At 38.4% G+C, this 16,282-nt stretch overlaps 1 protein-coding gene and 1 non-coding gene across 6 annotated transcripts in view; one reads left to right on the top strand and one right to left on the bottom strand.

Moving 5' to 3' along the window:
• Dmd (dystrophin) overlaps window positions 1–16,282 on the bottom strand; it is a 2,621,826-nt gene that overhangs the window by 2,278,673 nt on the left and 326,871 nt on the right. The window lies entirely within an intron of this gene.
• Window positions 7,864–7,995, top strand: LOC115063215. Its single transcript, XR_003843098.1, has one exon. It is a non-coding gene; the product is annotated as a small nucleolar RNA SNORA17 (small nucleolar RNA).

Genomic DNA, 16,282 nt, shown 5'->3' with positions numbered 1-16,282 from the left:
AGTCTGGCTAAGGGTTTATCTATCTTGTTGAAATTGGCAAATTCTAAGAATGAAGTCCTACTCTAATTAATATATTGTTTCAGTTATAGTCACTTAGTATTTATTATGAATTCTGTTATTCTTTTCTGATGTTTAATACTTATCATTGTGGATTTTCTGTCTCTAACATTAATCTGTATGCTGATGAAAATTATATTTGTATTTTTTCCTTTTGCATCAAGTAGACTGTGTACTATTCCAACTTTAAGATATAAACAATAACTACTTGCTGAATGAGCAGTTTTTATCATTCAAATATATCTGATAAATAAATATGTGTCATATTTTTACAAATGCATTATCTAATATATTAAGCATGGGTGGAGCTATAATAATGAATAGATACTCATTTGTATTTATAAGAAACTCACTCATGCATTTTCTTAAATCAATGTAGGAAAATTTACCATATTGGTATAGGCATATGACATCACATTTTTATTTTTAGTAAAATTACAAATGAAAGGTTTTCTCCTTAAACAAGAATTTGCTACATAATTTAAACTTATCTTGATTTTTAATATTTTATTACATCTCTGAAAATTACATAAAAATTATTTGGATCATATTCACCTCTCAGCTCAGCCCAGATCTCTCCTCATTTTTCTAACCACAAAACTTATTATTTTTCTCCCATCAAGTCCAATTTATGTTGCTTAAATAATCTTGGATGTGGAGCCTGGCCTGTATAGTAGTAAATCTACCAAAGGAAGAAAACTTATTCTCCCACCACTAAAAGCAAACAAGTGCTAAAAATGTCTCAGCTAAATATAGAAATAGGGACCTGTCTGTTGTGGATAGCCCTGGGGCTAATTATATTTGAAGTTGATTATGTTCTCCTGTGAGTGCTTGCAAACAAGGAATGAGTCAGCACTCAGGTGATTTCCTGTAAAGCTGCTTCCCACCTTCATTTGTAAAATAAAGGAGAGCTGATGATTGGGCAGATGAAAGGGAAGCTAGAACAGGAGGTGGAAGAGAAAGAGAGGATGCAGAGGAAGAGGAGGAAGAAGAAAATCAGAGAAGAAGCACATGGCCTGGAGAAACTTCATGTTCTAAGGGGCCTCATAAGCTGTGGAAGATGGTAGTGTAGAGGTAGAACTGCCCAAGCTAGTCGCATAGCATCTAATCTTATTAACTGTGTTGTGTTTTCCTTGCTGGGGCATATCTGGGTTGGAGAGATTTACCACAACAAAATGGTGCCCAATGTATTGATTTGAATTCAACTAACCTGAGATAAAAATTCACTGCCCCTCAACCTCTGAATGGGGCTTGGGTAGTGACTTAGGCTGTAGCAGTATGGATTTGAAGCTGGCTAGACTTAAGGGACCTACAGAGAACAGAAGAGAGGTATCTATGCTCAAGAGAGCCGTTTTGTGTTCGCTTTCCTGTATCCTTCACTCCCCACCCTGCCTCCCCCATCTCCAAACAGGGACACAGACAACATAGTTCTTTTTACACTTAGCTTCTCCTTGTGAATACATAATTGGGAGGCAAAGGTACAAAAGACTCTGGACAAGGTAATTCATTTCTATAAAGAGAGAAATATAACCTTTTGATACTTGAAGAAGGTATAAAGATATTTTGCTCTAATAAGTTTTATGGGATACTTGCATTCTGTCTAACATGGATTCCACAGGAATTTTGAGTTTAAATCCTGGTTTGACAAGCTGTCTCTTATAAGCAGATGTAGTACCTAAAGATGGAAAATTTCACCAGAACCAGATAGGGAATACTAGTCACTGACTCCAAATAGAGAGAGCAGTGATAATCACCTGCTATGAATAGGTATTAATTAATAGAAGTCTGTGGCTCAAGGTAGAGAGCATAACAGATAGATATTATAATGGGGATTAATTAGATAAATGTCTGTGGCTCAAGATAGAGAGTGCCCTAATAAGTCTTATGAGATACTCATATTCTGTCTAATGTGGGCTCCACAAGGAATTTTGGGTTTAAATCCTGGTTTGAAAAGCTGCTTCTTAAAAGCATGTATAAAAAGAACAGGAAAGAGGAAAGGAAAGAGGAAAGGAAAGATGAAAGGAAAGGAAAATGAAAAGAGAAGTATGAAACAATTGTTTTAAAGATGGTATAATAAAGTCTGTAGGAGACACATATTCTGTCTAACGTGGGCTCCACAGGAAATTTGGGTTTAATTCCTGACATGACAAATTAAATAAATAAAGGCCTAAATAGGCTAAAATGTGTGTGATATTTGAGTATTGTGCTTGTTTTATTGTTCCTCTGGGACATAGGGCAAGCTCCAGGTTTTCCTGGTTACCAGCTGAAGGATATGATGATTTGAGCAAAAGGTTCTGTCTTTGTGTTTTTCAAAAAGGTGTTTAAGATATTTACACCTTCCAGAGTTATACGGATCAGATTTGATAGAGGGAGACCCCTTGAGAACTAGACTCCAGAGAATGAAACAAAAAATTTATCTTTTTGTTTGTTTGTTGTTTTTTCAAGACAGGGTTTCTCTGTATAGTCCTGGCTGACCTGGAACTCACTTTGTAGACCAGGCTGGCCTCAATCTCAGAAATCCACCTGCCTCTGTTTTGATTTATATATTACAGAATATACAGCCTTGGCGAATTTCATCATCACACATGCTGAACTGACCTGCCTGAACTCCTGATGTCTTGGTTTTTCATCTGGATCCAGTCAGGACACAGACATCAGAGACTAATACAATCCTTTGTGTGGCCTTCTCAAGGCCAACCAACTTCCCCATTTCTCTACCCTCCCCCCCCTTCAAAAATATCTCAACTCCCATATTCAGCTTGAAAAAGTTATGAAGAATCATCATCCCAGTTCCCTAAGCTTTGGGGCTGGGGGTGGCTATTATAGGTTGACTTTGATACTAAAAATTTTGAAGTACAAGGCTTAGACCCAGTCCTTCTATCACTGTTATAAACAGATCTGAGATTTTTAAGCCTGTGAGTTAAGGGTCAAATAGGAAATTTATGGCTCTGAGTTTACTGTTAGGGTATTTTCAGTTATTTTAATTAGAAATGGCTGAGAGTAGTTAACAGCCAACATTCTAGATTACTTCACATAGATAGTTGGTTTTCAAAAACATCAGAAGTCCACAGAACATAACTTATAATGTTATTTATTTACTTGTTGTTGAGACCAGTCTGCTCCTGACAGCTTTCCCTGTCTTGTATTCAAATAAGAAACTAAGCATCTTTGAGTTATTCCAGTTGTGGCAAACCAGCCACTAGGTAAGAATTGCCTCATTCCATCTACAGACATAATACTGTCCAAAGAAAGGACACAATTACAGGTTGGGCAGCTTGATTCTGCTGAGACAGAGTAGGCTAGTCCTTAATATTCCTGTTTCTCTATGTCTCTCAGATGACCCTGGCTAGTAAGTTGAAGATTGATGCTTCAATGTGTTGAAGTAAGAGACTGTTCAGGTGATCAATGGTTTCTATTAATTGGCTAAGTTTTGGAAGCTGTTTTAGGTTTCCTATATATTTTCAGTTAATATCAGTCATTCTTGGATTTCTGATGGGGTTGAAAAACTACATAGTCTCCTAGCCAACCCAGGCTTTTCACTTTGAGAGGAACAGTTTTGAAAGTATAGTTTTTATATGGCATTCAATCTAAAGCCAAGCCATAGATGTAGAATTACAAGTCTTTTAAGTAAGGATAGATGACAGAGGTTCTGTTTAATTAATGAGGATGATGGATTTGGTGTTAGGTCTCTTGTATTTTATAAATTACAAAATAATACTTATGTACAATTATATCTGAGATAAAATAGTCTTTTAATTGGACAGAAAGGGGGAAATGTTGTGGATAGCCCTGTGGCTAATTATATTTGATGTTAATTCCATTCTCCTCTGAGTGGCTTCGAACAAGGAATGAGTCAGCACTCAGGTGATTTCCTGTAAAGCTGCTTCCCACCTTAATTTGTAAAATAAAGGAGAGCTGATGATTGGGCAGATAAAAGGGAAGTTACAGCAGAAGGTAGAAGAGAGAAGAAGGAGAAAATAGAGGAGAAGATGCAAAGGAGGAGGAAGAAAAGAAAATTGTTGAAGAAGCACATGGCCTGGAGAAACTTTAATTTCTAAGGGGTTTCATAAGTTGTGGAAGATGGTAGTGTAGCAGTAGAACTGCCCAATAGAGGTGCACAGCACATAATCATATTACCTGTGCCGTGTTTTCATTGCAGTGGCATATCTGGGTTGGAGAGATTTACCACAACACCTGTCTCCCACATTTCACTGTTGGACTACCAGAGCCATAGCTGAAACTCATTCCTGGTATCACAGTATGTATTACTCAAAAGATCTCTAGAGCAGTAGATCTCAACCTGTGGGTCATGAACCCTTTGGAGATTACATAGCAGACATTTACACTGAGATTCATAACAATAACAAAATTATGGCTATGAAGTAGCAACAAAATAATTTTGTGGTTGCGTGTCACCACAACATGAGGGAGTCTATTGAAGAGTCCCATAACATTAGCATGGTTGAGAACCATTGCTCTATAGAAGCAGAACTGATAGGATAGATGGGTGAATAAATGAATCAATGAATATGTGAATACATATATATAAATATATATATATATATACACATACATACACATACACACGTATATGATTATATATATGATCTAAACCTCTATCTATATCTATATCTATATCTATCTCTATATATGATTTCTTAAATTGGCTTACAGACTCTGATTTGGCTAGTTCAACAAGAGCTGTCTCCTGATGGAAATGTCAAGAATCTGGTAATTGTGCAGTGCACAAAGCTGTGTGTTTTAGCTGCCTTTTGGTCTGTATTGGAATGCCAAAGAGGTAGGTTCTATACCAATGAAGAAATGTCCCAGTAATGCAAGGAAGGAACTAGCTAAAAAGAGTGAGGGAAAGCAGGGAAAACAAAAACTTGTTTTCTCTATGCCTTTTATGTGGGCTGCCACCAGAAGTTGTGGGCTCCTATTTAAAGTGGGTCTTCTGATCCAAAATTATCCAGATTTATGTGAGTCTTCTCTCCTCAAGTAATCCCAAGTAATACCTAGAGATTAAAAGTATTATTAGAAGCAAAATACATGGAATAACAAGCAAGCTTAAAAATACCAATATTTAGTAAATTGAACTTAAACAATCCCTATTCGGAAAAGAGAGGAATTACATATTGATTAAAGGAGAAAGCCACCAAGAGGACATTACAGTTTAAAACACTTATATACTGAATACAGGTGCACAAATTTTTATAAAGGACACTATTATACCTAAAAGCACAGACTGAACCAACAGTGACATGGAGTTACTTCAATTTCCCACTATCATTAATAGAAAAGTCACTTAGACAAAAACTAAATGGAAAAACTTTTGAGTTGAATGGCACAATAAATGAAATTAGTCTTACGAACATTTCCAGAATATTTTACCCAATTATTAAAGAATATACTTCCTTCTCAACATCCCATAGAACTTTCCCTCAGATTGAGCACATGTTAGAAAACCAAGTCAAACTCAACATATTTAGTATAACTGAAATGACATCCTGTGTTCTAACTGGCCACAAAGGAATATAGCTAGATATAAAGACAATAGAAAAGACTGTGAGTACATAACCTATACACTACTAGTTCACAAATAAAGAATACACTAATGGAAGAAAATTAGGTAAATGAAGAAATGAAGAAGGAAATTAAAATATTCATTATTCATACAGTTTAATAAAAAAGAAAACAAAATATAACGTAATTTATGGGGTGCAATGAATGCTGATATAAAGGGGAACTAAGTACCCCAATCAAAAAAGCTAATGTTAGTATGGAAGGCCTTGGGAAGGTAAAAATAAAAAAGAAACCAAAAGAGAAAATCAGCAAGCATGATTTATGTCATGGTTGAAATTAATGAAACCGAAATGAAAATGAAAGATCAATGAAAAAAAGAGATGGCTCCTTAGAAAAGTTAGCAGGATTGACAAAACTTAAGTCTCATTAACTGAGAAATGTGACAGAGAGGGAGAGAGAGAGAGAGAGAGAGAGAGAGAGAGAGAGAGAGAGAGAACCCAAATTAGTAAAACACAAAAAGGAAAATGTTACAACAGATACTGAAAAGTTTAAGTCTATAATCCACAAATCTTGAAAAATTTAAAGGAATGAAAAATATTTTTAGACATATGTGACTAACAAAAATTACATGCAATGAAGCAAATAATTTAAGTGATTATAATTCAGATTAAACTTGCAACAGACTCTTAGAGCACATTTTAAAAGCCAATCTTTCTTTCCACAAAACATTGAATTAACATTTCTTTCATTCAACATCTTTACAATGGTAGCAACACCTATTTTTCTCCAACATTTGGCTTCATAACTAATTATTACTTAATAAATAATTAAATGTCTCTTACAACGAATGTACACTGCCAACCAGGCATTGGCAAGCTTCGATATCTTAGTTTATGTTTGAAATCCTTGTCAAATGCCCAAAACAGTGATTACCCATGTAGTTGACTGAAAAGATAATCAACTCTTTCAGGTGTTAGGCATTTTGTAATCCTGAAAGAATTGGCATTATGTCTAAATGGGTATTTGAAAGTCATTCTTGCTCAGTTGAAGAGCTTTGGAGATACTTCCTCTGGGAGGAGAAATATAGCAGGAAAAGTAATTACTAGTTGATCCATAACCTGAGAGTCTTAGTTAATTTGCAGGCACCATTGAACATTGTCTTGATCTATTCAAGTCAAAATACTCTGAAGACACTCTATACAATTTCTTTTATTTGGGGTTTTTAGGAAATTTGATTTTTTTATTGGATTCCTTTCTTTATGTGTTCGTACTTTTTGTAACGTATTGTAATATGGCCTTTGTATAGGGTTATTATGTGAATTGCTTTTCTCAATGCTGTGAAAATTATCTCACAGAAGCAATTTAACGGAAGAAAGATTTATTTTTGCTCATTGTTTTAGCAATTATGACATTGCCTGGGGTTGAGGAAGGGATATATGAAAACAACTCTCAGTAATTATAAAATTTCAGTTGTAGTCAATGACATTCTAGATTTGTATTTGTATGGCATTATTAAGATATAGCTAACAATGAAGTACTGAGTAAGCATGTTAAGAAGATACTGTTCTTACCAACAAACACAAGGAAAATGGTAAATATATAAGAGTAGATAAGAAAAGATAAACCAGAAGCAAGTTGGTAAATAATACATGTATTGTCTTATATTTAGAAACTAAAAAAAGAAAGAAAGAAAGAAAGAAAGAAAGAAAGAAAGAAAGAAAGAAAGAAAGAAAGAAAGAAAGAGAAAGAGACAAGAAAGCTTAAAACAAGCTATTTGAGAAGAAGAAGGGAACTAGAAAGAGATGAAGAACACAACAGAGAGTAATTTGGGGTTAACACAAAGTATACAATATATGTATGTGAAAATGGAATTGTGAAACACATTGCTCAAAAAACATATGCTAGCATGTTTATAAAGAATACCAGTAAATGTTTGCAAATGCTGTATATATTTGGCACCTTGATTGTGATCATTTTATTATAGGTTTATGTACCCACCTCCAAACTCAACAAACACTATGCATTAAACAGTGGAAAGTTTTATATTTATTGATAATATATCAAAAAGTTTAAAAAAATCTAGGAGTGGAATAAGGAGTGTGAAGAAGGAAGTAGGGATGGAGGCAAGAGAGAGTGAATAAGGAAGGGAAGAGTGTCCACATTTTTACTGAAGTGCATAGAAATACATTGTCCTGATATCAGTTTCCTACTTTAAAAAAGGATATTCTAGAACTATGTTCTTTAGGGTTTTCCAAGTTTTAGGGGAACTAAGTACATTTTCTGCTTGTTCCTAGAAACATTGCAGATGTGGCTGCTAGGTCACATGTGTGTCAGGAGATGACAGACGGAAGAGAGGCTGTGTCTACATTCAGTGTACTAACCTAAGAACATCTGAATGATTATTAACCTAATATTTCCTGACAAAAGTGAGCCTGCGACAGCTACAAGTCTGATTCCAGGGAGCTTGCATGAGACAGTACCAGGAGCCAATGGATTTCAGGACCAAAAGCAAGCCAGACACTAGAAGAACCCTACTTGGGACTAAGGATACTCAGCAGGAGTAAGATTGAGACAGATGACCCTCACATGGGACCACTCAGGCAGACTGAGTGAGGAACAAGACCTGCACTATGTCTAGACAGGGAGGTAGCCTTCCATGACCACCAGTTGGGTGCTTCACAGGCCTGGGGCTAGGGGCAGATCACACCTGAGATGATACCTTCCCTTGCCTGACATAATGCAAGAACAGGACATAGAACAACTGAAATGACCCCACCCCACCCCAGATACGCAGAGACCCCAGGTGTCTCTAAGTAAACCAATAACATGGTGGAGTAATGGAAGAGAGATACAGAAGGACGTGGGCACAACAGATAGAGAAAGAACTGGAGACTCAAGGGTAATGAGGAACAATCTGATATGTGTAGCCAATGATGCCACCTGGGAACATGAGAGGGTCCTGGCTTGTGCTGCTACCAGGGACCATCTATGGGTCCATGGCCCTTAAGCAGCAGGGGTCTCTTATCACCTAATGCCTGGTGGATGTCCCTAGTCTGGGCTGCCACCCAGGGAAATGTTGATGTCTGGGGGCTGTGAAAAACTGTTCCCACACTCCATTCAGACTTCTTGGAAGAGCTAGTCCTGGAGGCATGAGAGCTGAACTTGCCCTAAGCCAGGTGCAGTACTCTGGAGAACAGCCCCATACATTGCAGAAGTCTCAGGTGAGCCAGCCCCTGAGGATTCCAGTTTGAGAGATCTGGCCTTACCATCCATCTCCTATTCTCCCATGTGGTGGCATGGACTGATGAAAGATACCCTCCTTACCCTTCCCTTCACTCCTCATCACCTGTAATAGGCAGGAGACATGGGTCATGAGAGCAGGAGAGCTGTACCTGTTTCTCACCAGCTTCAGTACTCAAGAGACCAGGCCCTGCACCTTGCCTGTTCAGCACAGTGGAGCTGGCCCTGATGGCAGGGGCACGAGCAAGTATAGTAAAGTTGGCCCTGCAACTTGTCTGCAGTGCAGTTACTTGGCAGAGGGAGAGATGACTCTTCCACATACATTTTGGCAGCTACGGCAGGCAGAAGAGCAGGCCCCAAAGTAATCAGAGCAGGAGAGTTGTCCCTGCCTCTCACCGGCTTTACCACTCAGGAAAGTAGGTCCTGTTCCTAGCCTGGGAAACACATTAGAACTGGCCCTGGAGGTGGGGGATTGTAGTTGAGCTTGCTTCAAGGAAGAGAGGAAGAGAGTATGGGAAACCTGGCCCTTCCTCTTGTCTGCTGGGTGACAGAGAGGAATGCCCTCCTCTCCATCTTCTGCCTCACCATCTATGCTATCTATGGCAGACAGGAGAGCTAGACTTGTGGTCATGATAGTGGGAGAACTACAACTGTCTGGAGAGAGAGCTCTGCACCTCACATGGGTAGCAGGGAAGAGCTGGCCCTGGTGTGTGTGTGTGTGTGTGTGTGTGTGTGTGTGTGTGTGTGTGTGTGTCTGTGTGTCTGTGTGTGTCTGTGTGTCTGTGTGTGTAGATGGGGAGTTACTGATGAGCCAGGCTCAAGGGCATGAGGGCAGGAGAGCCTATCACCAGCTCATATACCTGAGGCCCAGATCAAGGGCTTAGAATTGGTCCACTCCAAAATCTACCTGATTGATGAACTGCTGGAGTGCATGAATGGGCCAGCCCTACATATCCAAAACTACAGGATTTCCATGACACAGGACAAGATAGACAAGGGGATTCCCTGGGAGGTTCCAGTATTGATAAAGTAGCAGAAGCCAGAGGCCTTGTACCAGACCAAATCAAGCAAAAAAAAAAAAAAATGTGGATAAAAGGGTATATTGAAGGAAACACTGTGACATACTACAGATTTCTCGTGGGGGTAGGTTGCAAGGGTCGAGGGAAGGTATGAAGTGGGGAGGGGAGAAGGGTGTATGATGTAAAATTTGTGAAAAACCAATAAGTTAAAAGTAAGTTTTCTGCTTATTTTTGTATAATTTTTGTACATTATATCCTTAAATAATTTTTGTACATTATATCCTTAAATATTTGTTTACTTATAGTATTATTGAGTATATTTTTATTCATTTATATAAGATCTGGACTGATGTATCCTTTATTTCTTTTTAAAATTAGATATTTTCTTTATTTACATTTCAAATGTTATTCCCTTTCCTAGTTTCCTCTCCAAAAATTCCCTATCCCCACCTCACCCCCTGCTCCCTAACTCACCCACTCCCACTTCCTGGCCCTGGCATTCCCCCACACTGGGGCATAGAGCCTTCATAGGACAAAGGGCCTCTCCTCCCATTGATGACTGACTAGGCCATCCTCTGCTACATATGCAGCTAGAGCCATGAGTCCCACCATGTGTTTTCTTTGATTGGTGGTTTAGTCCCATGGAGCTCTGGGGGTACTGGTTAGTTCATATTGTTGGTCATCCTATAGGTCTGCAGACCTCTTCAGCTACTTGGGTACTTTCTCTAGCTACTTCATGGGGGACTCTGTGCTCCATTCAAAGGATGACTGTGAGCATTCACTTCTGTATTTGTCAGGCACTGGCAAAGCCTCTCAGGAGACAGCTATATCAGGCTCCTGTCAGAAAGTTCTTGTTGGCATCTTCAATAATGTCTGGGTTTGGTGGTTGTTAATGGGATGGATGCCTGGGTGGGGCAGTTTCTGGAAGGTCATTCCTTCAGTCTCTGCTCTGAACTTTGTCTCTGTAACTACTTCCATGGGTATTTTGTTCCTCCTCCTAAGAAGGATTGAAGTATCCACACTTTGGTCTTCCTTCTTCTTGAGGTTCATGTGTTTTGCAAATTGTATCTTGGGTGTTCTAAGTTCTTAAACTCTTCTCTTTCAAGTTATTATCAATGAATGGAGGCTTATTTTAGCCTTTTCATGGAACTAAAATTTAATTGTCTTTATCTTAATCAGTTTATCAGATATTAGATCTTAGATTTAAAAATCTTCCACTTGCATACTTTGAATGAAAATTGCTATTCTTTGTCCCATTTGTTAAAGTTGTAACTCTTGTAACACATGGACTTTTAAAGGTATTATTTTTCTATAAACAGTTGTTAATATACATGTCCAAAGTCTAATATATATTGTATTATAATTTTGTTCAGTATAATTTTGTGGCACATTTTGACTTGTTCTTTTAACCCATCAATTATTTGAAAATTTCTAAATATTTTTGAGTTTTATAGTAATATATACTAATTTTGAAATTAATTGTGCCATGTTCATAAAACATAGTACATAGAACATTTTTTCTTTTTTTCCAATTTTTATTAGGTATTTACTTCATTTACATTTGAAATGCTATCCCCAAAGTCCCCTATACCCTCCCCCCAACTGCTCCCCTACCCACCCACTCCCACTTCTTGGCNCTNGNNTTCCCCTNTACTGNGGCATATAAAGTTTGCAAGANCAAGNNGCCTCTCTTCCCAATNANGGCTGACTAGGCCATCTTCTGCTACATATGCAGCTAGAGACACNAGCTCTGGGGGTACTGGTTAGTTCATATTGTTGTTCCACCTATAGGGTTGCAGACCCCTTCAGCTCCTTGGGTACTTTCTTTAGCTCCTCTATTGTGGGCTGCCCCTTCTTAGAATTGGGAACAAAACACCCATGGAAGGAGTTACACAGACAAAGTTTGGGGCTGAGACAAAAGGATAGACCATCCAGAAACTGCCCCACCCAGGGGTTCATCCCATAATCAGCCAGCAAACCAGACACTACTGCATACGCCAGCAAGATTTTGCTGAAAGGAGCCTGATATAGCTGTCTCTTGTGAGGCTATGCCAGTGCCTGGCAAACACAGAAGTGGATGCTCAGAGTCAGCTCTGAGATGGGACATTTCCTTTTTTAAAGAAGTTAATAAAATTTCTTGTATGAATCTGTATGCTTGTCTATTATGTAAGACATGTACATGCAATGAATAAATATTTTGATGTTACAGTGCTTGAGCTCTCTATATATTAGCTAAGTTACCTGGCAAATACCTTTTCTTTGAATGTATATGTATTCTAAATTTTCACTTAATCATAACTGCTGAGAGTGATATATTTAAAGACTAAGTCATGATTTTCAAGTTACATGTTTATTCCTTTAAGTATGACAATTTGTTTCATGTATTTGAAAATTGCATTGTTAGACACATTCATATTTTTCTAATTTCCTATACTTAATGCTTTTATAATAATGGAAGAATTTTTCTTTACCTGATGTATTTATTGTATTCATATCAATTTATCTTTTATATGTATAGCCATATTAGTTAAACCACCTTATATTCACTGCCTTATGTTCTATAATTTTATGTCTCACTAATTGGTGACTCTTTGTGTGTGTGTGTGTGTATGTGTGTGTGTGTGTGTGTGTGTGAGAGAGAGAGAGAGAGACAGAGACAGAGAGACAGAGACAGAGAGACAGAGACACAGAGAGAGACACAGAGAGAGAGGGAGAGAGAGAGAGAGAGAGAGAGAGAGAGAGAGAGAGAGACTGTTTTAAAGTATATTTCTTTGTCAGTAGAAAAATATTAGAGTGGTATCTCTCCATGTCAACCAGAGACCACAGGCCTCTCAAAGACTCTCTGTTGTGGGTCCACACTCATCACAGGTTCCCCATGAATGAAGATAATACTGCACTTGTGGTTAACAATGGCTCTGGCATGTGAAAAGCTAGTTGTACAGGCTGCAGTAGTCCCTGGAAAGTTCATCCTTGCATTATGGGCATCCCAAGGTACCAAATTATGATGGTGGGAATGGAATAAAAGGACTCTTACTTGGGCTAAGAGAAGCATCTTGACCCTGATGTACCCCATTAAACATGGCTTTGTTAACAATTGGGATAGCATAAAGAAAATCTGTTACTGTACTCTCTACAATGAGATTCATTTTGTCACTGTGTTCATTCACCAAGTCACTGATGAACTCAAAGGCGAACTTTGAAAAGATGGCCTAAATCATGTCTGAGACCTTCAACACCCCAGATTTATATGTAGTAGTGGTCCAGGCCATGATGCTTTTGTATACCTCTATTCATAACACCTGAATTGTGAGGGACTATAGATATGGTGTCACCCAAACTCTGACAATCTCCATGGGCTACAATCTCTTACCCATGCCATCAGGTGCCTGGAACTAGATGGCTGGAACCTGACAAACTACCTCATGGAAATCTTATCAGAATGTGGCAGCAGCTTCATCACTATAGCTGAGTGGTTAATCGTGAGTGAATAGAAACTGTGCTATGTTGTTCTGTATTTTAACATGTATGCCTCCACTGCTATACCCCCATTCTTCCTGGAGAAGAGCTAGAAGCTGCCAAATGGCCAGGTCATCATTACTGTCAACAGCTGATTCCTCTGCCTGGAGGCTCTCATCCAACATTCCTTGTGTGACATCCTGCTGTATCACATTAAATTTCATTACAAAGTATGATGTTAACATTCATACACATTCCTATGCCAACACATTGCTTTCTGGTTATACTACCATGTTTTCAGGCATCAATGACAGGATGCAGAAGGAAATCACTGCTCTAGTTCACATAAGGATAATGATCAAGATCATTGCTCCTCTTGAGCAGAAGTATGCTATTAGATATGTGTTTCCATCTTAGGCTAATTGTCCAAAACCTTATAACATACCCTTCCTTACAATATCTGTCTACCAGCAACAAATAACTTATTTAGTAAGTACATACTTAATGTTGTTAGCTTTAATATAGTTTTATGTGACAAAGTATACTTTATGAAAAATTCTATATAAGCTTCTTGAATGAAAGTTTTATTTGTTTACTTGGTAGTACTGGTCTCATTTTTTTTCTGATAACACTAGTGTTCAATGAAAATTAGTTGTCAATTCAATGGAACTTTACTAAGAGTATTGTGTTTATTACATTTTAAAATTATTTTTAAAGCTCATATATTTTTATGAAGTTCTCTCCTCAACTAGTAACTCCCCCCAAGTTGTCCTGACCACCGTACCCACCAACTTCATGTTCTTTCTCTCAAATAAAAAGCAAAACCAACCAACAAACAAAACTCCTAAGAAAACAAAAACTCATAAAGAGAATGAACACAAACCAAAAGCAACAAAACCACACACACACACACACACACACACACACACACACACATGCACATGTACACACACAAACATACAAGATATAGATTATGTTTAGTGTTTGTAAAGTACTCTTGAGCATGACTGTTGCTATGGACTGTGATTAAAACTTATTTTCTGTACAAGTTACCACTCTTACAGCAGTGGAGGAGTTTTTAACTTACTCCACACCTACACCAGCATCTGTTGTCCTTTGAGTTTTTGATTATTCTGACTCCTGTATAATGGAATCTCAGAATTGTTTTGATTTGCATTTCCCTGGTGGCTAAGGATGTTGAACATTTCTTTAAATGCTTCTGGGCCATTGGAGATTCCCTTGTCCAGAATTCTTTGTTTACATCTGTACAATTTTTTTTACAGTCACTTTGTAAACCAATTTGGCAGTTTCCCAGAAAACTGGAAATAGATCTACCTCAAGACCCAGCTGTACTACTGCTAGGCATAGACCCAAAGGATGCTTGATCATACCACAGGACACTTGCTGGACTAATTTCATAACAAGTTTATTCCTAATAGGCAGAAACTGGAAACAACCTAGATGTATCTTAACTGAAAATGTAGTAAATTTGTACAATGGAGTATTATCCAGCTATTAAAAACAATGGCATTATGAAATCTGGAACAAATAGATAGAACTAGAAAAGATTATACTGAGTGAGGTAACCCAGATCCAGAAAGAAAAACATGGTACGTACTCAATTATAAGTGGATATTAATCATTAACCATAAAGTAAAGGATAGCCATGCTACAATCCACAGACCCAAAGGAGCTGAGTAGGGCTCAAGGGGAGGAGGATACATAATCTCACTGAGAAAGGGACATAGAATAGACATCATGGTGGACAGAGGGAGTGGACTCCATGGAGGAGGTGGTGAGGACAGGAACAGGAGGGATCAAGTGGGGGAGCATGAAGGGAGAGAGTACTGGAAGAAAAAAACTGGAATGGGGATATCTCTAGGCAAAGCTAGAAGCCTAAGGCAATGGAATCTCCCAAGAATCTATGAGGGTGACCCTAGCTAAGACTTCTAGAAATGGGGGCTATGTAGCTTGAACCAGTTATCTCCTATAACCTGGCATGATTTCCAATGGAAGGATTTGGACACGAACCAGCCACAAAATTTTGACCTATAATTTCTCCTGCCTACAAGATGTGCAGGGATAAAGATAGAATAGAAATTGAGAGAATGCAGGGACAAAAAATGGAGCTGAGGCTGAAGGAACGGCTATCCAGAGACTGCCCCACTGTGGGATCCATTCCATTCTCAGACACCAAACCCCAACACTATTGTTAATGCCATGTTATGCTTACATACAGGAGCCTGGTAAGTCTGTTCTCTGAAAGGCTCTGTCAGCAGTAAGACAGCTACAGATACTCACAGCCAACCACTGGACTGAGACTGGGGACCCCAATGGAAGAGTTTGGAGAAGGGATGAAGGAGCTCAAGGAGATTGCAAACCTATAGGAAGAACAACAGTATCAATTAACTGGACCCCTCAGAGCTCCCAGGGACTAAACTATCAACCAACGTGTATATTATGGGCCAGTCCATAGTTTCCACTACATATGTAGCAGAGGACTACCTCATCTGGACGAGGACTGCCTCATCTGGCTTCAGTAGGAGGGGAGGCACTTGGTCATGTGGAGAATTGATGTCCTGGACAAGGGGGATGCTAGAGAGGTGAGGCAGGAGTGAATGGATTGGTTGGGGACCACCCTCTTAGAGTTAAAAGGAAGAAGGATGGTGTAGGGGGTTCATGAAGGGGAGAACAGGAAAGGCAATAATATTTGAAATGTAAACAAATAAAATGATTAATAAATAAAAAATTAAAATACATATAAAACCTATGATTAAAATACAAAGTCAATGATTAAAAAATGGAAAGAAAGAAAGATTTGAGAGAATTGCCAACCACTGGCTGGCCCATGTTGAGACACATACCATGAGAGGGAACCCACTCCTGACAGTTTTTTTTTTAAATTATTTTATTATTATTATTTTCTTTATTTACATTCCAAATGCTATCCCGAAAGTTCCCTATACCCCCCACCCCACCCCTGCTCC

The sequence above is a fragment of the Mus pahari genome, chromosome X, assembly GCF_900095145.1.
Source record: "Mus pahari chromosome X, PAHARI_EIJ_v1.1, whole genome shotgun sequence".
Lineage (NCBI taxonomy): Eukaryota > Metazoa > Chordata > Mammalia > Rodentia > Muridae > Mus > Mus pahari.
The sequence above is the reverse complement of the archived record's forward strand: the minus strand, read 5'-3'. Positions and strand labels throughout refer to the sequence as shown.